Here is a 23,586-nt window from a genome sequence, read left to right on the forward strand (position 1 = left end):
GACCTCTGGTCATCCTCACTGCTACACTCCCATCAGTACCGTGACAGTTTACAAACGCCATGGCAACGTCAGGAAGTTACCCTATATGGTCTAAAACGGGGAGGCATGGATTATCCACCCCTTGTTTAGCATATTATCAAGAAATAATCATAAGAACGGGCAACCAGCAGCCCTTTTGGGCTTCTCTGACTATGGAGCAGCCATTCTTTTATTCCTTTACTTTCCTAATAAACTTGCTTTCACTTTACGGATTCACCTCAAATTCTTTCTTGTGCAAGATCCAAGAACCCTCTCTTGGGTCCTGGATCGGGACCCCTTTTCAGTAACATAATGGCTTCCAAATTGCAGGCTAGGGCTTCACTGAGGAAACTGATAGTGTTTATTCGTTAGTTTGTATGTGCCAAGGACTGTGCTTGCTACCTTATGAGCATTTCCTCATTTAGTTCTTAGCACAGTCCTGTGAGGTAGAGTCTATCACTAGCTTTAGTTACAAATGAGAGAAGTGAGGATTAGAAAACATTAAATAACTCACCAATAGGCACACAGGTAGTAAGAGGCAAAATCCAGATTCAATCCCAGGCCCATCTGACTCTGCCGATAGCCTTTATAATACAAGGCTAGAGATTCCAGCCTCAATCCTCGATAGCAAATATCCCAATAGGAAAGGTCAGGAAAATCCTAGCTCCTTGCTCCCTGGGCAAGACAAAAGGTCACCTTCACAAGGAGATCTTTCAGAGTGCATATCTCAGGGATGATTCTGAAGGCTCACAGACACATGTGTGTATTCTGAGGTGTGAAGTTCCCAGGAGACAGGGGCAGAGCCTCTGAGGAAGAGAAGAGAGGAGCTGGCAAGGAGAAGAAGGCAGATGACAAATGAGGCCTGAGTCCCCAGGGAAGCTGTCCCTGGTAACCCGCTCTCTGCCTCCCCAGGGTAACCCCATTCCACCAGGGGGCTGACCTAAGGGCACGGACAGTCAGACCTCTCAGCCCCCAAACCAGGAATCAGACCAGAAGCCCTTGAAGACTGAGAGGTCCTTCCTCAGGAATAGAAAGCTGTCCCCTCCAGACACAAAGGAGGGCCCCTTCAGTTCCCGCTGAGCTCAGAACCACTGGACGCCCTCAGAGCCATCCAAGGTGCAGACCTCTGGCCAGGGCTCACCACCTGCCTCCAATCAAATCAGATCCACAATGTGCCAGGGTATGTGAGAGACACAGCTGTGACCCAGGCACTGCCCGCCTGCTGGAGCCACAAGGCACAAAGAACAGTGCAAGCAACCTGGTGAAGGAACTCATACTCCCAACCTGGTCCCCAGGGGAGCTTGCTGGAGGCAGCATTAAGGACAAGAAGGTTTTCAACAAACGGAGATGGGAGGGAGTCATTTAGGATAGAACATAGAAGGGAAACAACACGTCCAATTTGGTAGCACAGCCTTTCTGACCCCAGTGGTTTTGGCAAGATATCTAATTTCTCTGAGCCTCAATTTTCTCATCCATACAAATCGGTATAATAGGTGCTAACTTTTCAGGTTGTGAGCAGCGCCTAATGCTATGTCTGGCACATTGTAGGGACCCAGACATAGTCTTACTGATTATTATTCTTTAGGTCGCCTTGGAAGGCCTCAACATCCTGTATCTTGCTGACCACACTGCAGCCTAGGCTGTGGCCAGGACCACAGCTGAAATCAGCCTCCCTGCCTCCTCAGGGAAAGCTTTTCCCAGGCCCCAGCCTGCTGCACCCCAGCCTCCCTCTATGCAGGACTGCCCGCAACTCACCTGGCTGAATGACAGCTTGTCTCTGTCCTACCCCATGGTCCAGACTTTAGCAGGGTGTTCAGAGCACATTCTGGTTTCATTTAGTCAGAGGAAAGGGAGAGAGGGAAGGGAAGGCAGACAGGAAGGAAGTAGCTGCTCCTTCCTTCACAGAGACAACTGTCAGCTGAACAGCCACTGGGACCTGGCTCTTTGGTTCAGTGAAAATGTAGAGGGAAACTCCTTTTCCTCAAGGGCTCTCAGGGGATTCTTAAGGGGCCTCTCGTTCATGCAGACTTCCAGAAGTTTCTAAGGGGGGTGCTTTCTGAAGCAGGAAGGAGTTGGGTATGGTGGCTGTGGAGCCATAGAAATGCTTGGGGGTAGGGTGGGGAGATCAGACCACAGCCTTCACAGCTGAGGGTGAAGAGGAAGGGACAGCAGGGATCTGGGCACACAGCGGGACACTAGTTAAATTCTTCCCAGAGATGCTGAAGGCCAAAAATTGGACTGGAGGCTAAAAGCCTAAGAGGAAGATTCTAGAATAAACTACTCAGCCTCCATTTGTTTCCTTCATGCCCACTGAGCATCATCAGCCATGATCTCATTTATTTGCTTATGTTTTTATTGTCTGCCTCGCCCACACCTTCTAAAATGCAAGCTCCATCTCCTTTGCTGGTCCTTCCCCAGCTCTTGGACGGTGCCTGGCCTACAGGAGGTGGTGGCTGCTGGGGGTTAGGGTGGGAGTACTGGGGACGGGGGAATGGGGAAAAGGGAGGCTGTAGGATGTGAGGCCAGCAGGACATGGATGCTGCTCGCCAGGCAGGAAACCATGATGTTCCGAGGTGTGGCAGCACTGTGGGGAGGGGGAGGAGAGCTGCTCAGGTGATGAGACAACCACTACCCTGCTGGATGGGAGGAGATGAAGGGAAAGCCTTGCTTCGCTCTCAGAGACCTGACAAAGGCACCCACTTGGCCATTCTTCACACTAAAATGTGTCCGCCAGGCGTGGTGGCTCATGTCTATAATCCCGGCACTTTGGGAAGCCGAGGCGAGTGGATCACCTGAGGTCATGAGTTCGAGACCAGCCTGCCCAACATGGAGAAACAAGGTCGCTACTAAAAATACAAAAATTAGCTGGACATGGTGGCAGGCACCCGTAATCCCAGCTACTCAGGAGGCTGAGACAGGAGAATCGCATGAACCTCGGAGGAGGAGGTTGCAGCGAGTCGAGATCGCAGCATTGCACTCCAGCCTGAGGAACAAGAGTGAGACTTAGTCTAAAACAACAACAACAAAAAAGCATATAGCCAGGCGTGGTGGCACACACCTGTAGTCCCAGCTACTAGGGAGTCTGAGGTGGCAGAATTGCTTGAACCCAGGAGGCAGAGGTTGCAGTGAGCCGAAATCATGTTACGGCACTCCAGCCTGGGCAACACAGCAAGATTCTGTCAAAGAATAAAAAAGAAAAAAGAAATCTGTCAATAGAAACGAAAATTTAGCCAGGAGCGGTGGCTCACACCTATAATTCCAGCATTTTGGGAGGTCAAGGTGGGAGGATTACTTGAGGCCAAGAGTTCAACACCAGCCTGAGCAACATTGCAAGACCCTCGTCTCTGCAAAAAAATTTAAAAACAAAGAAAAAAACAAGGAAAAAAGAGAGCCCAGTCAGAGTGATCAACATAAGAGACTTGGAATAACTTTAGTAGGAAATGTGTATAACTGCAAGAGGAGAATTATGCATTTTTATTGCAATTTATGAAAATGATAAATAAATAACAGAGAGAGATTCCATGCTCAATGGAAGGGGTAAATGCTATGAATGTGTCATTTTCCCCAAATGAAGTTATGGGTTTAATGCAATCATGACCTACATTCTAAGAGGATTTTGCTGGAATCCTCTCATGTTTTTGTAGAAAGTGTTCCTTAAATTCCTCAAGAAGAATAAATAGTGAGACTCTTCAAGAAATTTCAAAAAATCAAGAGCAAGGGCAATGAAGAAGGATGTACCCACCAAATATTAAAACATACAAGGCCGGGCACAGTGGCTCACACCTGTAATCCCAGAACTTTGGGAGGTCAAGGCAGGTGGCTCACTTGAGATCAGGAGTTTGAGGCCAGTCTGGCCAACACAATGAAACCCCGTCTTCACTGAAAATACAAAAATCAGCTGGGCGTGGTGGCACACCCCTGTAATCCCAGCTACTCAGGAGGCTGAGGCAAAGAAGAATCACTTGAATCTGTGAGGTGGAGGTTGCAGCGAGCCAAAATTATGCCACTTCACTCCAGCCTGAGTGACAGAGCAAGATCCTGTCTCAAAAAAAATTAAAAATTAAAAATTAAAAAAAAAAAAAAAATATATATATATATATATATAGCAGCTAAAATGAAAAGACACATGGATGGCTGGAGATAAATGCTAACCCTATATATAAAAACACACTGTGGGGCCTGGGCGCAGTGGCTCATGCCTGTAATCCCAGCACTTTGGGAGGCCGAGGCGGGTGGATCACAAGGTCAGGAGATCGAGACCATCCTGGCGAACATGGTGAAACCCCATCTCTACCAAAAATACAAAAAAAATTAGCTGGGCGTGGTGGCAGGTGCCTGTAGTACCAGCTACTTGGGACGCTGAAGCAGGAGAATGGTGTGAACCAGGGAGGTGGAGCTTGCAGTGAGTGGAAATCACACCACTGCACTCCTGCCTAGGCAACAGAGCAAGACTCTGTCTCAAAGCAAAACAAAACAAAAACACACATGTGATAGAGGAGACATCACAGACATAGGTAAAATATGAAATAGATGGTATTGAGATTATTATTTAGAAACTGGGGGGGTATCAATCCTATCCCAAAATAAAACCCAAATGGATTGAAAGTATAAGAAAGAAATTTCAAGTACAAACAAACCATATGGAAAAACCCTACCAAAAAATAAGTTATTTCCCAAAGCTACAGTATGAATAATTTTTTAAGTTTAGAAGTTTAAGAAAATTTGGTTTGACATATTTAATTTCAAAAGCCTTAAAAGTTTGTAGAATATTTCAAAACCTTTTTATGTGTTGAGTAATTTCCCAAAATGAAAACAAACCACTCATACAAGGGAAAATATCTGCATTGAAGATAATAAATGGTTACTATCCATATTATATAATTTGCCCATGCAAATCAAGGAGAAAAACTTTGTATCCAATAGACACATGTACAGGGGAAATTGGCAAACATGTCACAGAATAAATTCTAATTTAGTAGATGCTATATATAGACTGAATGTTTTTGTGCCCCCTCAAAATTCATATGTTGAAATTGTAACCCTCCAATGTGTTGGTATCTGGAGATGGGACCTTTGAGAGGTCACGAGGGATCAGTCCTCATGAATGGGCTCATGCCTGATATGTTTTGGCTTTGTGTCCCTTCCCAAATCTCATGTCAAATTATAATGTCCAGTGTTGGAGGAAGGGCCGGGTGGGGGTGATTGGGTCATGAGGGCAAACTTCCCCCCTGCTGTTCTCATGATAGTGAGTGAGTTCTCACAAGATCTGGTTGTTTAAAAGTGTGTAGCACTTCTGCCTTCTTTCGCTCTCTCCTGCCACCAAGTGAAGATGTGCCTGTTTTCTCTTTGCCTTCCTTATAAGTTTCCTGAGGACTCCTCAGCCATACTTCCTATACAGCCTATGGAACTATGAGTCAATTAAACCTCTTTTCTTCATAAATCACCCAGTCTCAGTTGGTTCCTTATAGCAATGTGAGAACAGACTAATACAGTGCCCTTATAAAAGAGACCCCAGAGAACTCTCTCATCCCTTCTGCCATGGTACCACAAGAAGATACCATCTATGAACCAGGAAGCAGGCGCTCCCCAGACACTGAACCTGTCAGCACCTTGATCTTGGACTTCCCAGCCTCCAGAACTGTGAGAAATCAATTTCTGTCATTTATCAGTCACCCAGTCTATGACATTCTGTTATGGCAGCCCTAGCCAACTAAGAGAGTAGATAATCATGTAGAAGACATTTAGCCTTGGGAAATGAAGATAAAAGCAAAAACAAGGTACCACTTTCCAGCTGTTAAATTATCAAAATAAAAAATTTAATGGTGTGGCTCAATCATGAAGAGTCTGGCAAAAGTAGACTTTTCATTGTGTGTGCAGTCATTTTATTCACCAAGTTTGTTATGCATCTAAAATGTGCCCATTGCGGGACCAGGCACTGGGAATGCACTGATACATGAGAATTCACATACCTCAGGCAGAGCCTGTGGTCCAGTGTGGGAGAAAGAGGAAGCAATGTGGGCATCCAGAGGCTGCCTGGAGAAGGGTTGACTGATCTGGATGGAAAGGCAGGAGGGGAGTGGCAAAGACCTTCCATACATGGAAGTGGAGATGAGGGCAACCTACAGAGGGGAGGCACAAGGCCTCGACCCAGGCTCTGCCTGAGTCTGATCCCAGCATGCTTTTCCACTTTCTCTCCCCAACTCCCATGTCCCACCCTCCTGCCAACCACTCTGGACTCTACACTTCCTGTGCTGCTCAGTTCTCACTGCCAGGTTCTCACCTCCATGCCTTTGTTCAGCCTCTGCCCTCCACCTGCAATGACCCTCCTGCACTGCAACCCTGATGAAAATCCTTCAAGGTCCACCTCAATCTCTTCCATGAAGCCATCTCTGTCCTCTGTGCTTCTTTTACATCTCTTCCATGGCCTTGTGCTCATGCATTAATTCCCTCATTTGACAAACTTCTATAGGGCATCTCTCTGTGCCAGCCACCATCCCAGGTGCCAGACAGACAAAAGCAAATCAGATACAGTCATCACCCCCAAGGAGCTCCTGATGCTCACCATATCAGGCCCAGAGTATAATTCTCTGTGACCCCATCTATCACCTCTATGAGATGCTCTACTTCTTAAGAACTGGAGCAACATCCTCTGCATCTCCACCCACACAGTGTTCACAGCAGACAAAATACATCCAGGTGAAATGGACTGAACTGGATTGACCAGTACTTGCATATATTATCTCAGTTAATTCTCACTGCATCTGTGTGGGCCATTGTTATTGTGAGGTATTATTATCTGTAAGTTATTATTATCCCCATTTTACAAATGAGGAGACTGAGGCTCAGTGAGGTAAAGTCCTTGGCCTGTGGTCACTGTGGTGTTTAGCACAGCTGAGAGGGTCTGCCTCCCTGCCCAGCCCTTTGCCTCATTGCTCCTTCCCCTAGTGTTGTAATAGGAGCAGAGATGGAGAATGAAAACCTCCAGACAGTGCAGAATATTCAGTGAGGTACTTTTGTCCTGCAGAAATAAGACACTATCAATTATTGTTACTTGCAGTAGTTATGTTCTCTAAAGTTGCTGTGAATAAAGATCAGTGGCTGATGAATGACAGAAATTGATTTCTCATAGTTCTGGAGGCTGGGAAGTCCAAGTTCACTGAACTAGTGAACACCTAACCACTGCTCCCAGGGGATCAATATAAAATCTAGTATAAAATATAGTACTGTCTACTATATACTGCACAACATATAGTACTCTATACTACACTGGTCACAACATTTTCATCAACCGATAGATATATAACCTTGTTTTATGTGTGTTTCTGTTTAAAGACATCTAATTTAATATCTATCATTAGGTCATTAACCTTGGATTTCCAGCCAAGAGCACTGTATTTATAACTCATGCCTGAATGAAATTTATCTAACCGAGGGACTTTCTCCATAAGGCACATCACAGCCGTCTTGCAATTAGGAACACCGCTAGTCAGCACTTCAGCACTACACTTGGGGGCCATGCTAAATAGCAAAATCACCAACAAAAAGCACAAAAATGCTTAAAATATGGCACTAAATATAGCAGAAGAAGGACACTTGTTTACAGTATGTGAGTTGAAAGAAGAAGGCAGATCATCCAGACTCAGCTGGGAACATGCAAATTGGGAGACTCAGATTTTGTATTGCTTTGCACATGTCTGTGAATAACCAAAAAGTGCCATGAATATTGATTTTTAGGGTTACAAATACATGTTTGCAATAGGCAAATTCCTGAATATGAAATCTGTGAAGATCAACTGTACCTCACTAGAGAAGACAGAAGGGAGAGGCGTTCGATTTGGTGGGTCCAAGGACCCCCATGTGGTTCCCGAAGCCAGCACTGATGTGCTCATTGTGGCCATGGCATCTGAGGCATTGAGCCTGCAGCTTCCCACTGCATCAGAGCAGGAAAGCAAACGAACTCAGCAAATGAAGCCAGCTCTTACGACCCAATGTTCACTTCAGAGTAATAAAGGAGAGCCCCTGAGAAAGGGGCCAGTCTTAGCCCATCAGCAGCAGGTAGTCAGGCGTTGGAAAGAACCTGAAGCTGAGGTTCGTGACCTGTGTTTTCCCAGCATGATGGACCAGACTTCGGGACCTCAGGCAAGCCAAGGACTCCTCTGGGTCTCCATGTCCTCAACTGTGAAAGGGCAGAAGGAGCCTGTTTAGTTCCACAACTGACACAAATTAGAGTTGTGAGGGGGCTTCAAGCACCACCCAAATGTAAAATGCCTTTGCCAGGCTCAGTGGTTGTGGCAAGTGCATGCTGAGCCACCAGTGCACCCAGCTCCCTCAGAAGCTAGTCTACACATACAGGATGCCATCTAGCAGGGCAGACACAGCTCACAGCCCCACGTGGGAAGTGAACCTGTCACCTGGCCTCATTAGTTTGTCAGTTTGACCAAATGAGTTAAAACTAATAGATGGAAAACAGTCATCTACTAATAAGTGGACTAGCCAGGGCAGCAGAACTGAGTTCTGTCAGGGCTGAACCGGGGCAGTGAAGTGGAGATCAGGACCCAGAGCCAACCAGGAACTCAAAGAAAGAAATGAAGAGAGGAACAAAACACCCAAGCCCTCTGTCAGGGCACTAGAGGAGCCCAGAGCTTTGAGGCAGGAGCCCAGAGCCTGCTGAATGGAGACCTTTTCTGTAGAAGCTGCCGGAACAGGCCAGGTACGGTGGCTGACACCTGTAATCCCAACACTTTGGGAGGCCAAGGCACGAGGATTGCTTGAGTCAGGAGTTCGAGACCAGCCTGGCCAACACTGTGAAGCCCCATCTGCACTAAAAATACAAAAATTAGCCAGGTGTGGTGGTAGGCACCTGTAATCCCAGCTACTTGGGAAGCTGGAACAAGAGAATCATGTGATCCCGGAGATGAAGTTTGCAGTGAGCCGAGATTGTGCCACTGCACTCCAGCCTGGGTGACAGCCAGATTCCAACTCAAAAATAAATAAATAAATAAGGAGAAGGAGAGGAAGGAGAGGAAGAAGGAGAAGGAGAAGAAGGAGAAGGAGAAGGAGAAGGAGAGGGAGAGGGAGAGGAAGAAGGAGAGGAAGAGGAAGGAGGAGGAGGGGGAGAAGAAGAGGGAGTGGGAGAGGGAGTGGGAGAGGGAGTGGGAGAGGGACAGGGAGAAGGAGAAGGAGAAGGGGAGGAAGAGGAAGAAGGAGAGGGAGGAGGAGGAGGAGGAGGGAGAGGGAGAGGGAGAGGGAGAGGGAGAAGGAGGAGAATGAGAAGGAGGAGGAGGAGGAGGAGGAGGAGAAGAAGAAGAAGAAGAAGAAGAAGAAGAAGAAAGAAGAAGAAGAAGAAGAAGGAGGAGGAGGAGGAGGAGGAGGAGGAGGAGGAGGAGGAGGAGGAGGAGGAGGAGGAGGAGGAGGAGGAGGAGGAGGAGAAGGAGAAGGAGAAGGAGAAGGAGAAGGAGAAGGAGAAGGAGAGGAAGAGGAAGAGGAAAAGGAGGAAGAAGAAGAAGGAGAAGAAGAGGAGGAGGAAGAAGAAGAAGAAGAAGAAGAAGAAGAAGAAGAAGAAGAAGAAGAAGAAGAAGAAGAAGAAGAAGAAGAAGAAGAAGAAGAAGAAGAAGGAGAAGAAGAAGGAGAAGAAGAGGAGGAAGAGGAGGAGGAGGAAGAAGAAGAAGAAGAGGAAGAAGGAGAAGAAGAAGGAGAAGAAGAGGAGGAAGAGGAGGAGGAGGAGGAAGAAGAAGAAGAAGAAGAAGAAGAAGAAGAAGAAGAAGAAGAAGAAGAAGAAGAAGAAGAAGAAGAAGAAGAAGAAGAAGAAGAAGGAGAAGGAGAAGGAGAAGGAGAAGAAGAGGAAGAGGAAAAGGAGGAAGAAGAAGAAGGAGAAGAAGAGGAAGAGGAGGAAGAAGAAGAAGAAGAAGAAGAAGAAGAAGAAGAAGAAGAAGAAGAAGAAGAAGAAGAAGAAGAAGAAGAAGAAGAAGAAGGAGGAGGAGGAGGAGGAGGAGGAGGAGGAGGAGGAGGAGGAGGAGAAGGAGAAGGAGAAGGAGAAGGAGAAGGAGAAGAAGGAGGAGGAGGAGGAGAAGAAGGAGAAGGAGAAGGAGAGGAAGAGGAAGAGGAAAAGGAGGAAGAAGAAGAAGGAGAAGGTGAAGGAGAAGAAGAAGAAACACCTGCCAGAACATGGAAAGATTCAACCTGTGGCTGTCACAACTCCAGCTCCCCGACACCCTAGAATGTTGGCCTTGTGAGCGGCAGCAATGCAGGCAGGGATGGATTGCTCACTTAGCACAGGCAAGCCTGGGGCAGGAAGCAGAGTGGTAAGATGGCAATTAATCCAACAACTGTAAGCTCCCTGGAGGCAGAAATGGTGTATTCCACCAAGGGACTTGCACAGCACTTAACATGATACTGTTTCTGTATCAATAGTGTCTACATCACCTGCTTTCAAACAGGCTTGCAATTCCTTTTAAGAGAAGACATATCCATAACACATGTTTTCAAATAGAAATAAAAAATTCTTAAATGTAAACAGAAATGCAAATAAATATACCCCAAAATAAAGTTAATACAGTTTGAGGACTGAACACTGAATTTAAATCTGAGCTCTGAAAAGCAGAAAGGGTTGCCTACACTCAGTGATTAAGTCTTTCTCACTACCTGATTTGTCCTTACAAAAAAGTCTTAGGATTTTATCACATGGTCTTTGCATAAATGCAATAGATCCAATGAAGATTTACAGACGTCTCAGAAGGCAAGCCAGACTCATTAGGTCATAGGAAGAGTAGCAAGGAACTCAGGAGGTCAAAGAAAGGAAGAGACCAACTCCAGCCCTGTCTCGGGGAACTGGAGGAGAGAGGCAGAAAGAGTAGCAAGGAACTCCACCCCCTGTCCTTGACCTTTGTGGGACAGATGTCGGCTCTGTTCAAGAAGAACTGCAGAGCAGTGACCTTAACTTTAAGAGAGAATGTCGGTAAATTGAGGTTAAGGTAACCAGTGCTTTCTTGGGGGATGGCATTTGTCAGTAAAATGCAATGGTCTCTTTGTTTTAGAGAAGTTAATACCTACTAACGTGGTCCCCCCTCACTAATTGACTGGGGCAGGAAGAATCTGTCTGATGCTAGCACACGTGCAGGGCCATAAACCATCCCATGCAAAACACTGAGTGTGCTCTGTTTGTCTTTTCTGTGTCCCATCCTACCCCAGTGCCATCCAGTGCCCAGGACATGAGCATCTGTATTACAACAGGTTACAGAGACTGAACCCTCAAGAAAAGGAAGAAAAGAAGCTCCAGAAGAAGGATCTTCTTCCAGACTACCCGGCAATAGCTGAAGCTCTAGGATCCTCCTCCTTTAATGAAGAAGGGAAAAGCGGCCTTGACCAATGTCATGGGACCTGAATTAGGACCCAAGGTGGTGTCTCTTACCCACTAGCCCAGTATACACACTCAAATACCTAGAGTTGGCAGGGGGAGAGGCAGCAGGGAGCATGGGAGTGAACGGGGTTGGGTGTGAAGATGAATAGGGAGTGGTGGGGACTTCGGCTCACCATAGAGTGCAAGCCGTTGTTATGCAACTCTGTTGATTGTTGCCATGTGGGATTACTGGACCAGTGTGGCCAAATGTTCCCGCTTTTCAGGAGAAGCCAGAGTTCTGGATTTTTATGAGAAATCTGATTTTTAAATGTTGGCAGTAAATTAGAAAGATGCAAGCACTACAAAACAAACAAAACACATCTGCAGACGAGATTTGGCTGGCAAGCTGACCACGCAGGACCTCTCACTTGAAGGTGAATGGGAAAGTCATGCCTATAGGTGATGCCAATGTCAGAGGAGAGGGGGAGTCCTTGGGCAATGGCAGCCAAGGTCCAGGGATGAAAGAGGAGACAGAGAACCTGGGAAGCAGAAAGCAAGGAGCGGCGGGAGCTAGAGGTGGGTGGGACCAAGTCCACCGGCTCAGAGCCAAGGCCAGCTGGGCCTTTCCTCAGTGTTTGTGGGCAAACAAGGCTCCTTAAAGAGGACCAAAGAGAAATAGGATGACCAGAACACAGAAGAAGATTCCAATGGCAACTTCACCACCATCACCTTCTCTCTCTGGATCTCCTTGGAAACCACAGAAATAATGACCGACAGACCTTGGTATAAACAGCTCCAGCAGAAATGCAGCTTTGTCTGGGCCATCATGCACTGGGTACCAGGAAGGGGAGCCTCATCCCAGACTCACATCAGCAGGGTCCCACTGAGGCTCCTCAGGCTGTGTCCTCAGCCCTCATGGCCGGACCCACTTGTCGGGTGCTCAGTTTCATACCCCTCATGCAGGCAGCCTGGTCTTTCTGCACCTCCTCTCTCCAGCCCACTGTTGTCTGTTGTTTTCTAAGAAGGGATAAAGGAAGCTCACAGCCACATCACTGCCAACACCTCTGGGAGCCCACTAGTGGGTCTCTGCAAGGCTTCTGGTTAGATATGATCTCAGCAGACTATTCTGAACTTCCACGAGGCATCAAAGGAAGGAGAACCAAGACACTGTGGTTATCTAATCAGTAATGCATGCAGCAGACACCATGTATTCAGTCCCCATTACACTCAGGGAATTTGGCAAAGGAACCCAAGGACTCATCTTGGACCTCGGGAAGCTTAGAGTCCAGCACTCCATTTTATAGATGAGGAAACCGAGGTCCCCCAAGGTGAAGTAACATCTTCAAGGTCTGTCATGTCATAGGTAACTCTAAGAATGGTGGCACTGGTTTTATAAAAAATTAGTTCATCGTCATGCCCAGTAAGAACATGTTTGAGTAGCAAATGCATTTGCAAGAAAGGTCAGTTTCCAGCTGTAACAAAGTAGACCCATCTAAAAAGAGGCTAGGAAATACAAGAGCAAATACATATAGCTTTACAAAAACTAAGATGCTAAGTTTAAAAATTTAGGGATTTGGGGGAGGTTTTTTTTTTTTTCTTTTTAAGAAACAGGGTCTTGCTCTGTCACCCAGGCTGCAGAGCAGTGGCTCACCATAGCCTGGAAATCCCGGGCTCAAGCACAATCATAGCTCACCATAGCCTGGAAATCCCGGGCTCAAGCAATCCTCCCACCTCAGCCTCCCAAGTAGCTGGAATTACAGGTATATGCCACCACACCTGGCTATTGACTTTTACTTTTACTTTTTGTCGAGACAGAGTCTTGCTATGCTCCCAGACTGGTCTCAAACTCCTGGACTCAAGTGATCCTTCTGCCTCAGCCTCCCAAAGTGATTACAGCTGTGAGCCACCATGCCTGGCCATAAAAGATCCTTTATTTTGTCAAAAAGAATTCACCACAATGTTCTTATAAGTCATGGTGGAAACATTTTTTCTATATATGACACTATACTGGAAAAATATATTGGAGGCTACATAACTAAAAAGCCTTTAGTAGGGTTTATTTCATTTCGTTCTGCTTTAGATATCAACTACTATTTAAGAACAAGAAACACAGAATTCCATTCAATAAATACAAACAAAAATATATACACAGCTAAAAAAAGGAAGAGTGGAATCAGATTAAGAAAAACCAAAAGAGGGATGCTTGAGAGGCTGAGACACAGTCTTTCTATTGATCAAAGCTGAGAAGCCAAAGACTGAATCCTCAACCGATACATATGATACACGTGATCCCCAGCACTCACGAGACTGTGTCCCCAAGTTCCATGTATTAAGATGGCTGGTGAGAACTCAAAGTATTTTCCCATGACAACGGCATTATAAATGGCCATGTGGGGGTGGTACTCCCAGGCTTGGTCCTTAAAACCAGGTGAACTCAAAAGGAAGCTGGGCTACCCCTGGGGGTCAGTTCACTCGCCCATCATCTCCCCAAACCAGAAGCTTCTCCTTCATTCATTCATTCTCTTGGGCCACAGATGTGGAGCTACCATCTGTTCTCATTATTACTTCATTTCCACATCCTCCCTCCCCAGCACTCCTTGTCAGCCTTCTGCTTGGCTCATTTTATAACCCCCTCCCTTAGAGATCTCTTCCATTCTCAGAACTCCCACAGTGCCTTACACAGGTAGCTGCCGGAGGCATTCAGTAGGGGACACTGCAGCCGAGGAATCATGATGGGGCTCCAGCAGGCTGGCCATGGGGGACAGGTGCAAGAAGAGGAGACAAAACAAAAATGAGAGGTACTTCGTGGCCCCTAAGAAGAGAGATCAGCCTTGCTCCTTTCTCTCCAATTCCTAGTCCAGTCCCCAAGAGGCCAATTCTACTCTGTTTTTAGAGGGCCATGAGAATATACTTTTTTTTTTTTTTTTTTTTTTTGGGAGATGGAGTCTCACTCTGTCGCGCAGGCTGGAGTGCAGTGGCACAATCTCAGCTCACTGCAAGCTCTGCCTCCCGGATTACACCATTCTCCTGCCTCAGCCTCCCGAGTAGCTGGGATTACAGGCACCCGCCATCACGCCCGGCTAATTTTTTGTATTTTTAGTAGAGACGGGGTTTCACCATGTTAGCCAGGATGGTCTTGATCTCCTGACCTCGTGATCCACCCGCCTCAGCCTCCCAAAGTGCTGGGATTACAGGCATGAGCCACTGCACCCAGCTGAGAATATACTCTTAAAAGACGCTCTTCTATTTGAGCTATCTTGAGTGGGATTCTGTATCTCACAACTAAAAGAGCCTTGGTTAGAACGTCAGGTACTAAACTCTTGTTTGTCCCAAATTTCTTAAGCTCGTCTCCAAGTTTTGATTCAGGCTCTCAGATTCATGGCCCATGAGGATGCCCACTCCCTGGATGGACACTCAAGAGGAGGCACCACCCCTGCCCCACCTAGCCCTGCACCCCACCGTGGCCCCAGGTGGACTCCCAGCCCAGCTTCTCCAAATCCTGACAAACGCGCTCATGATAAAAATTAACTTAAAGGTGAATTTGCTTTTCCAAACACTTCAAGTTCTCACTGAACTCTGGCTTCAATCCAAGGTATAAGTCAGCCCCTGAATGAGGCCCTGGAGGATGAGATGATCAACTCCTTATGCTGCATTCTTTTTCCTTCCCCAAGAGCAGATGTGCACGTTATCAGATGCCTCCTTATCATCTCAAATCATCTTACTAAATTCAAAACTTTATGGGTGGAATAACTGCCAGGCTGCGCCTGATTCCTGTGCTGACATCCCCCTCCTTTCCAGCTAGCACCTGCTGATTGCTCTCTGCAGGCTGAGCCCAGCCCTGGCTCTCAGGCCAGCCCTGTCCTCTGTCAGAGGGATTTCAGGGGTTTGGACTCAACACACGAGAGTCTCAGCAGCACACCACCCTTCCCTCCAGTCTGACTCTGACCTGGGCTCCGATTTTGACTTGTGGATTTCTGTGTTATTTCTAACTCTTGCTGCCATCTTATTCTCTCAGGCCAGCTCTCTGCTTTCCTCCCTAATCCTTATTTCCTACAAGAACCAGTGGCTCTTGCCTTGTTCTTCTGAGCTCCCAGCATGGAAGAAGAAGCCTGCTTACAGCCTCTCTGATGGGATTTGCCTGGGTCTCTGGCCCACACACCCCAGCCTCCCTGTGCCTGTACCTCTGCTCTGCCTCTGGTGGGGCCCTGTGCGCCCAGGCCGGACCCCCACCACCAGCCTCCTGCCCGGGTGACAGCTCACCTGGGGCCTTTCTTGTAGGTGTGGGTTCTGCCTGCCTTGGGAGGGCAGTGGCTCCCCCACCCCAGTGGGGCTTTCATCCCGGATCCCACCCTCCAGTGCCCCCAGAGCACGACAATCATCACTCCCATCTTAAAAACACAATCTCCTTAATGGTGGGAGAAAAAGCGGTTACTGCTGTATCCTTGGTGCTGAGCACAAAAGAGGTCCTCAATTAGCATATTTTACATGAAGGAAGGAGAGACAGAGAGAAAGCAATCATAATCATGAAATTGGCATCAGAGAGGCAGCAGAGCTGTGGGGTCAATCCCAGGGAAGAGTGTGGGGAATGACAGGCTAGGAGGGCGTCATGTGAAGATCAAGTTCTGACCTGTGGGAGCCAAGAAGTCTTGTGGGCGGGGCAGGGTGACGATGAGCTGGACACTCCCAAAGGTCTGAGAAAGAAAGGCTGAAAGTGCTTGGGGACCCTAGCAAGCTCTCCCTGGCTTGCAGACATAAGGACCACATTTTCCATCTGAGAATCTGTACAAAGGGTCCTGTAAAGAGAAGCTAATGACCACGTGGCTAAAGGGTGTCCTTTCCAGACACTCCCTGCAAGGTGAGGTGGGCCTGCCCAGCTCCATTCCTGAGCCTGAGAATTTCTCTTGCTGCTGGTACCCATCCCCAGCAGGGGGTGGGAGGCATCACAGATTCAAACAATCCATCCTACCCCTGACAGCCTCATGGGGGAGCAGGAGAGCAGGCGAGGCCATCAGGCAGTCTTGAGCCTCCTGGCCCCATCCACAGTTCACACGTGTTTGTCTGGCACCACTGATGTACCCAGCCTGATGCTGGAACAAAAGAAGAAGGGCCAGACTGTCACTGCTGTTGACAGTCTGGTTGATGGGTCGGGCAGATGCTGAATAAATAATAGCAGGCAGGATGAGGTTTAGCCTCCCTAAGCCTGCAGAACACATCTTGTACACCCCAGCACCTCTCAAGGGGAGTGATGGAGAGCCTAAGTCTTCAGCAGCTCAAGGAAACAGGGTCAGAAGTGATGCCAGTGGCTGTTTCCAGAAGCAATGGAGTGTAGGAGCTAAAAGCGGACCTCTGACACTTCAAAGACTAAAGTCCTAATCTTGGCTCTGCCAATGATTAGCTGTGTGCTCACCAACAGCTTACTTACCTCTCTGAAAATTCATTTCCACACCTACACGTACTAATAGTACCTATCACATAGAACTGTTGTGTGAAGATTAAATAAAATGTCTATAAAGCATTTAGCCCATAATTGACACAACAAATGGTAGTTGTTCTCATTCTTTTATTGTTACTACTAAAGGAATCAGCACTGAATCCATTCTCAGATCCTTCTCAGGCCAACTTTGTGATGACCCCAGAGTGTGGCTCAGGACAACTCGGGAAGTCTTTTTTTTTTTTTGAGATGAAATCTTGCTCTGTTGCCCAGGTTGGTGTGCAGTGGTGCGATCTCGGCTCACTGCAGCCTCTGCCTCCTGTGTTCTAGTGATTCTCCTGCCTCAGCCTCCCAAGTAGCTGGGATTACAGGTGTGTGCCACCACACCTGGCTAATTTTTCTTGTATTTTCAGTAGAGATGGGGTTTCACTATGTTGGTCAGGCTGGTCTGGAACGCCTGACCTCAAGCAATCCACCCGCCTTTGCCTCCCAAAGTGCTAGGATTACAGGCGTGAGCCACCGTGTCCGGCCACTTGCGAAGTCTTTATGTTGGAGATTGATTCAGAGATTTCCCTTGTGCTGGCTGGAATCCAAATCCAAGCATGTGATAGAGCATACTGATGCAGGCCCAGCTCCAGAATCCCCTGCAGGTTCCGGAAGAGCGCCAAAATGAAGAACTCCAAGAGACTTGGGCATTCAGGGAGCATGGGGTTTGGCAGACAGAAGTTGGGGGTCGCAGAGAGAAGAGAAGAGAAGACAAGAGAGCCAGCAAAGGGCCAACCCTGTGGGTATTACCATTATTATTTTTGGTGTCAGACCCTGAAATAAGTGCTTTACCTATCACACTTATTTAATCCCCGCTGTGACGCAGGTATTATTATTCCATCTTACAAATAAGGAATGATTTGCTCTAAGTCCCACAGCTAATCACTACATAGCCAGGGGCGCAAACTCAGGCCTGCTGGGCTCCGACAGCCATGTCTTACCGCACGGCAGCCCTCCAAGGTCCTGAGGCCCATGGGCACAGCTCCAACAGTGGGGAGGCACACCAAAGACAGGACTGGGGTCAGAATTTCGTAACTTGAGATCCATGGATCTCAATCTGAAAATTGCAAGCACAATTGTGTGTGTGTGTCTCTGTGTGTGTGTGTGTGTGTCTACCTATGAGAAGGTTCATAATGTTCATCAGATTCTCAAAGGAGTCTGTGAATCTCAAAATGTCAAGCACAACATACTTAGAGAAAAGAAGCCACCAGGACCTTCTTCTCCGGACCCACTTCTCACCTAGGTTTTGAGGAGACAGTGGAAAGATAGGGATGTATAAGAGAGCTCCCTGATGGGCCCCTGTGACTCTCCAGATTTCCAAACCTGTGGCCCTGGCAGCAGCGGCCCTGAGATTTCTCAGAGATGGCACTTGGCAATGCATGATGTGAGAGAAGACAGACTTGAATCCAATGAACTGGCCCAGCAAGAGTTCAGCCTGACATTCATTCACAAAATCGAGACATCGTCCCTTCTGTAGGATATCACAGGGAGCACCCCACTGATCCATTCTCATCTGGACACTCGGCAGTCAGTAGCACTCCTACCCCAACAAAGAAAACTAGTGAAATGATGAAGCCATGTCTACAAAGCTTAGGGAATGTTTCCACAGGGGTAGAGGCTGAAAAATCACAGCCCCATCTATAAGTTATCTCAAGAGCCTCACAGTTGGGCCGAGTGCAGTGGTTCACACTTATAATCCCAATACTTTGGGAGGCTGAGGCAGGAGGATTGCTTGAGCCCAGGAGTTCAAGACCAGCCTGGGAAACAACATGACACCTTGTCTCCACAAAAAATACAAAAATCAGCCAGGCACGGTGGCATGTGCCTGTGGTTCCAGCTACTCAGGAGGCTGAGGTGAGAGGATGGTTGGAACCCAGGAGGTTGAGGCTTCAGTGCACCACTGCACCCCAGACTGAGTGACGAAGCAAAACCCTGTCTCAAAAAAAAAAAAAAAAAAAAAATTCAAAGTTAAAAATATTTTGGGAACAGAAACATGTTGGATCTATTTTTAGAGCCTCAAACCTTGGAAAGCAGAGCCCAGAAACCCTAAATCCAAGTTCTCTGATTCTGGACATTGGGTTTCTCTGGGGCATGCATTGGTGTTCAATACCTACCTTTGGCCCTGTAATGCCTGATAGCCTTTGGTTCCCCTCTTTTCTTTAGCCTGAAACACCAGCACTCAAATCCAGAGCTCAAACTGGCTTGAAGGAAGTCAGAATGTGGTTCCATCAGCCCCCCTGATCAGATAGGAACACTGAGACCAGGTGAGAGTAATGTGTGCCACTCAAAGTCATGGACAGCATACGGAAAGGAACTCTAGGAACCAAAGGGTCTGTGGGTAAAGAAAGAATCCAAGGCTGGGCGTGGTGGCTCACGCTTATAATCCCAGCACTTTGGGAGGCTGAGGCGGGTGAATCACTTGAGATCAGGAGTTCAAGACCAGCCTGGCTAACATGGTGAAATTCCATCTCTACTAAAAATACAAAAATTAGCTGGGCATGGTGGTGGGCGCCTGTAATCCCAGCTACTCGAGAGCCTGAGGCAGGAGAATCACTTGAACCTGAGATCATGCCACTGCATTCCAGCCTGGGCAACAGAGAGAGACTCTGTCTCAAAAAATAAAATAAAATGAAAAAAAGAAAGCGTCCCTATGATTCAGAGACAGGGCCCAGAGAGGGGACGTGTCTCAGAGTCTCTCCTGCTAATGTATTATCTTGAACCCGATGCCCAAACCGTTGGGGTTATGCAGACATCCTACACAGATGGCAGGTGTTTAGGAAGTGAGGATTTAGAGTAAGGTTGATTTCTTAAATAGAGATGGACATGGCCCAGTGGCTCAGAATAGATGAGGCGGGAAACATCAACTTCCATCCGAGCCAATAAGTAATTAAAACCATTTCCCCTTTCAAAGTCCTCATTACAAACGTCAAGAAATCAGATCCAGATTTCCTCTTCAGGTACATTTGCAAAGATGGACTTGCCCAACACAGACTTCCTGGACTCTTAAGGGAACAAACAAACAAACAAAGTTGAAAGCATCAGTCACACAGGCTTCTCCTCCACATCTCACGTGGCTAACAGGAGAGGTGTCTAAGAACCCAGGAATGGGGCTGTCAGGTTCGGCCACTGTCCCATCGAAGAGGGTGCAAGAGGGTCGGAAAGTTTGTGCGCGCCTGTGTGCATGTCTGTGTGTGTCTCCCGCTAAGTACTTCCTTCACTACACAGCTAATCCGATTAGCAGCTTTAGGAAACTCTGCAATGTTAATTCAAGGGCCCCATTCATAGAACAGCTTGCCAATGCCTGCCCAGGACTCCCATTCTTCTCACTGCAAATAAAATGCACACAGAAGGACTTTCTCTCCCTGAAGAATCCATTCTTGCTGCCTTGCCCCCCCACACATACAAAATGCGGCTGCCATATCCTCCAGCAGCCCCATGGCAAGGGAATGGGCCCATCGGAGAACGGGGGAGAAAGAGCAGTTCTCTCCATCCCAAGCACAAAATGAGGCCAATTTTAACAGCACCATCTACCCAGGCGATCTCCCCAAGCTGGGAGGCGTGCAGAGTAAAGAGGTGTCACGAATGCAGCTGGGTAGAGATGGATAAAGAGGCTTGAATGGGTCATCCAGCCTTTCTGGGGGCCTTCATTTCCTTACGTGTAGAATGGGGACTTTGAGCAGAGGGGACAGCTAGAACAGAGGCTGTCAGGAAGGAAACTGGGGGCCTGCACAGGCACACATCATTGCATTTGGCTGGAGGACCAGGAGTGGGAAGAGAGGTTGGATAGACAGATTGTGGACAGCATGAAGGGTCTTAAGAGTCCGACCAAGGAATGTTTCTAATAAGCAAGGGGGAGTTATTGAAGGTTATAAAGAGCACAGCTGTATTAGTTTCCTAGGACTGCCATACAAATTATAGCTGGGTGGCTTACAACAGAACTCTATTCTCTCACAATCCTGGAGGCTAGAAGCCTGAAGTCCAGGTGTTGGCAGCATTCTCCCGGAATACTTGAAGGGAGAATCCAACTTTGTTTCTGCTTAGCTTGTGGTGGCTCCTGATAACCCTGGTGTTCTTGGCTTGTGGCTACATCACTTCAATCTCTGCCTCTGTCTTCACATGGCCTTCTCTCTGTGTCCTATTCTTTTCCTATAAGCACATCAGTCAGCGGATTTAGGATCCACCCTAAATCCAGGATGATCTCACCTCAAGATCCTTAACTAATTAGATCTGCAAAGATTCTATTTGCAAATAAGATTACATTCTGAGGTTCCAGGTAGACATGGGTTTTGGGAGGACCCACTACAGTGGTCACAAGGTTGCCAGGAAGATAAGCTAGAAGCTGAATGGAATAAGAGAGACTAGAGGCAGGGAGACAAATTGGCATGAAATTGACACAGCTCATGGCCCCAAATGAACAGAAGACATGCTCCCTGCTGTGAATCCCAAAGCTGTCAGTGACTTTTTGTGGACACTGCAGTACCCGAAGTGCGCTCTTAAGCCAATCCAGGCATAAGGTCTTGGCTCACCATTGGCACAGAAAGACTGCAGCCTGCTTTCCAAGTGACAGCAAAGGAATGACCACCTGCACTCTTGTTCTCAGCTCCTCTAGCTGGCAATATGACGGGCAGGTTGGTAAAGTAGAAGACACAGCAACCTTGGAGTTGAGAAACTTGGATTCTAGTCCTGATTCTGCTACTGACTAAATTTGGGCACATCTAGCAAATGAGGCTGCCTAGGTTACCTCTAGGGCAACTGACATGGTTTCCTTCTGCAGCCGAAAAAGCAGTTCCAAGATCACAGAATAAACAGGCAAAGGAGGCCTCTGGGGCTGCACTGCAGGGTTCTGGACCCTTCCCCCCATGTCCCCCTCCAGGGACCTCAGACCTCTCCCTTTGAGCCCTCTCCCTACCCTCCAACAAAAGAAACAGAATCATAGTTTGGCTCTGTGTCCCCACCCAAATCTCATCTTGTAGCTCCTGTAATTCCAAGTGTTGTGGGAGGGACCCAAAGGGAGATGATTGAATTATAGGGCGGGTCTTTCCCATGCTGTTCTTGCAATGGTAAATGGGTCTCACGAGATCTGACGGTTTTAAAAACGGGAGTTTCCCTACACAAGCTCTCCTTGCCTGCCCCCATCCACACAAGATGTGACTTGTTCCTCCTTGCCTTCCGCCATGTTATGAGGACTCCCCAGCCATGTGGAACGGTGAGTCCAGTTAACCCTCTCTCTTTTGTAAATTGCCCAGTCTCGGGTACAGCTTTATCAGCAGGGTGAAAATAGACTAATACACAGAGGCACTTACCAAAGCTTGGAAATGAGACTAACTTGCATCTAAAAATACATCTTCCCACACATTTGGACGTAGAAAAAGAGGGTAAAGGTGTGATTCCTTTTTAAAGATTTTTAAAATTAAAACAAATGTTTAAAAATATATGCAGAAAGTTATTCATAGAAACGTTTCTTCTAAGAGGAAAAAAAATACAGAAAAAAAATGGGAAACAACCTTCACATTTATCTATAAGGGCTTAGTTAGGTAAATCACGGCAGAGTTGCACATTGGACCACTACTGCCGTTAAAATAAGAGAGACCACAACGTGCTGCATGACAAGATGTCCGTGATAGAGTGTTAAGTAAAAAACACACACAACGCCAAAGCACATTGAGTAAAATCCCTAATCCCTTTTATGTTACACACAGACACACATACACACACATACACACACATGCACACACACAGCCCGAGCACATTAAGTCTGGAAAGAATCCAGCAAACTGGTAATGCCAGGGATCTTTGGGGCTCAGATAACAGGGGATTTTCACTTTCCACTTTATACAATTATGAGCTATTGGACTTTTTTTTTTTTTAAACAACAAGCAGCACTAGTTTAATCAACAAAAACAATAAAAACTATTCCCATTCTGACGATAAAATAACTATTCCTACTATTCTAGGTAGATGCAAAGTACTATTGGCCCTCAGAGAAAAATGATCAGGATAAAAATCACTTTGCCATAAAAACACACTAGAAAAGTGTGTTTCAAGCTTGGGAAGGAGGAAACACCAAGTATTATGTATTTCAAAGGCCTCATTCCTAAGCCCCCACATTCCCTCCGTACCCAGCAAATTTCCCTCATTCTCCACTTGTTTTAATTTTAATTTTAATTTTTTTAGAGACAAGGTTTCACTCTGTCGCCCAGGCTGGAGTGCAGTGGTGTGATATTGCTCACTGCAGCCTCGACCTCCCAGGCTCAAGTGATCCTCCTGCTTCAGCCTCTCAAGTAGCTGGGACCACAGGGGTGACATGCCCAGCTCCCCACTCTCCACTTTAATCGTAAACCCTCCCAGGTCAGTCTTCTCTCTGCGAATATTAATAATAATGAGGAGGAAGCAGATGAAATTTATAAGCATTTGTTATGTGCCAGGCACTGTGCTAAGCACTTTGCACATATTCTTTCTTTTCATCCTCACGGCATTATTCTGAGGTAACTATTATTGCTATTTGCATTTGACAGATGGGGAAACTGAGGCCCAGCTTAAGGATGCAAGCCCAGGCAGTCTGACCCCAAAGCCTGTGACCACGGTCAACGCTCTCACCACCCTTCTGGGAGCAAAGCCCTGCTGAGGCTCTGGATCTCTAAGGCCCTGGGAGACGGCTCCAGGGTCTGCCATCTTCATCTGCCTCCACCTCCTCTCTGGTGATGTTGGCCAGCACCTTCTGGGTACAAGGTCCTGGCCCAGACTCTGGGGGATCTAA

The 23,586-nt window shown here is 47.2% G+C and overlaps 3 protein-coding genes across 3 annotated transcripts in view; 1 reads left to right on the forward strand and 2 right to left on the reverse strand.

Annotated features, from left to right (window-relative positions):
• Window positions 1-18,332, reverse strand: part of OPALIN (oligodendrocytic myelin paranodal and inner loop protein) — a 128,147-nt gene extending 109,815 nt beyond the window's left edge. Inside the window, exon 1 of the mRNA XM_050802952.1 lies at window positions 18,323-18,332. The gene's annotated coding sequence lies outside the window, so the exon portion shown is untranslated. The remainder of the gene's footprint in view (window positions 1-18,322) is intronic.
• TLL2 (tolloid like 2) overlaps window positions 1-23,586 on the reverse strand; it is a 145,436-nt gene that overhangs the window by 85,560 nt on the left and 36,290 nt on the right.
• PGAM1 (phosphoglycerate mutase 1) overlaps window positions 1-23,586 on the forward strand; it is a 1,080,404-nt gene that overhangs the window by 57,334 nt on the left and 999,484 nt on the right. The window lies entirely within an intron of this gene.

Source organism: Macaca thibetana, chromosome 9 (assembly GCF_024542745.1).
Source record: "Macaca thibetana thibetana isolate TM-01 chromosome 9, ASM2454274v1, whole genome shotgun sequence".
In the NCBI taxonomy this organism is placed as follows: Eukaryota; Metazoa; Chordata; class Mammalia; order Primates; family Cercopithecidae; genus Macaca; species Macaca thibetana.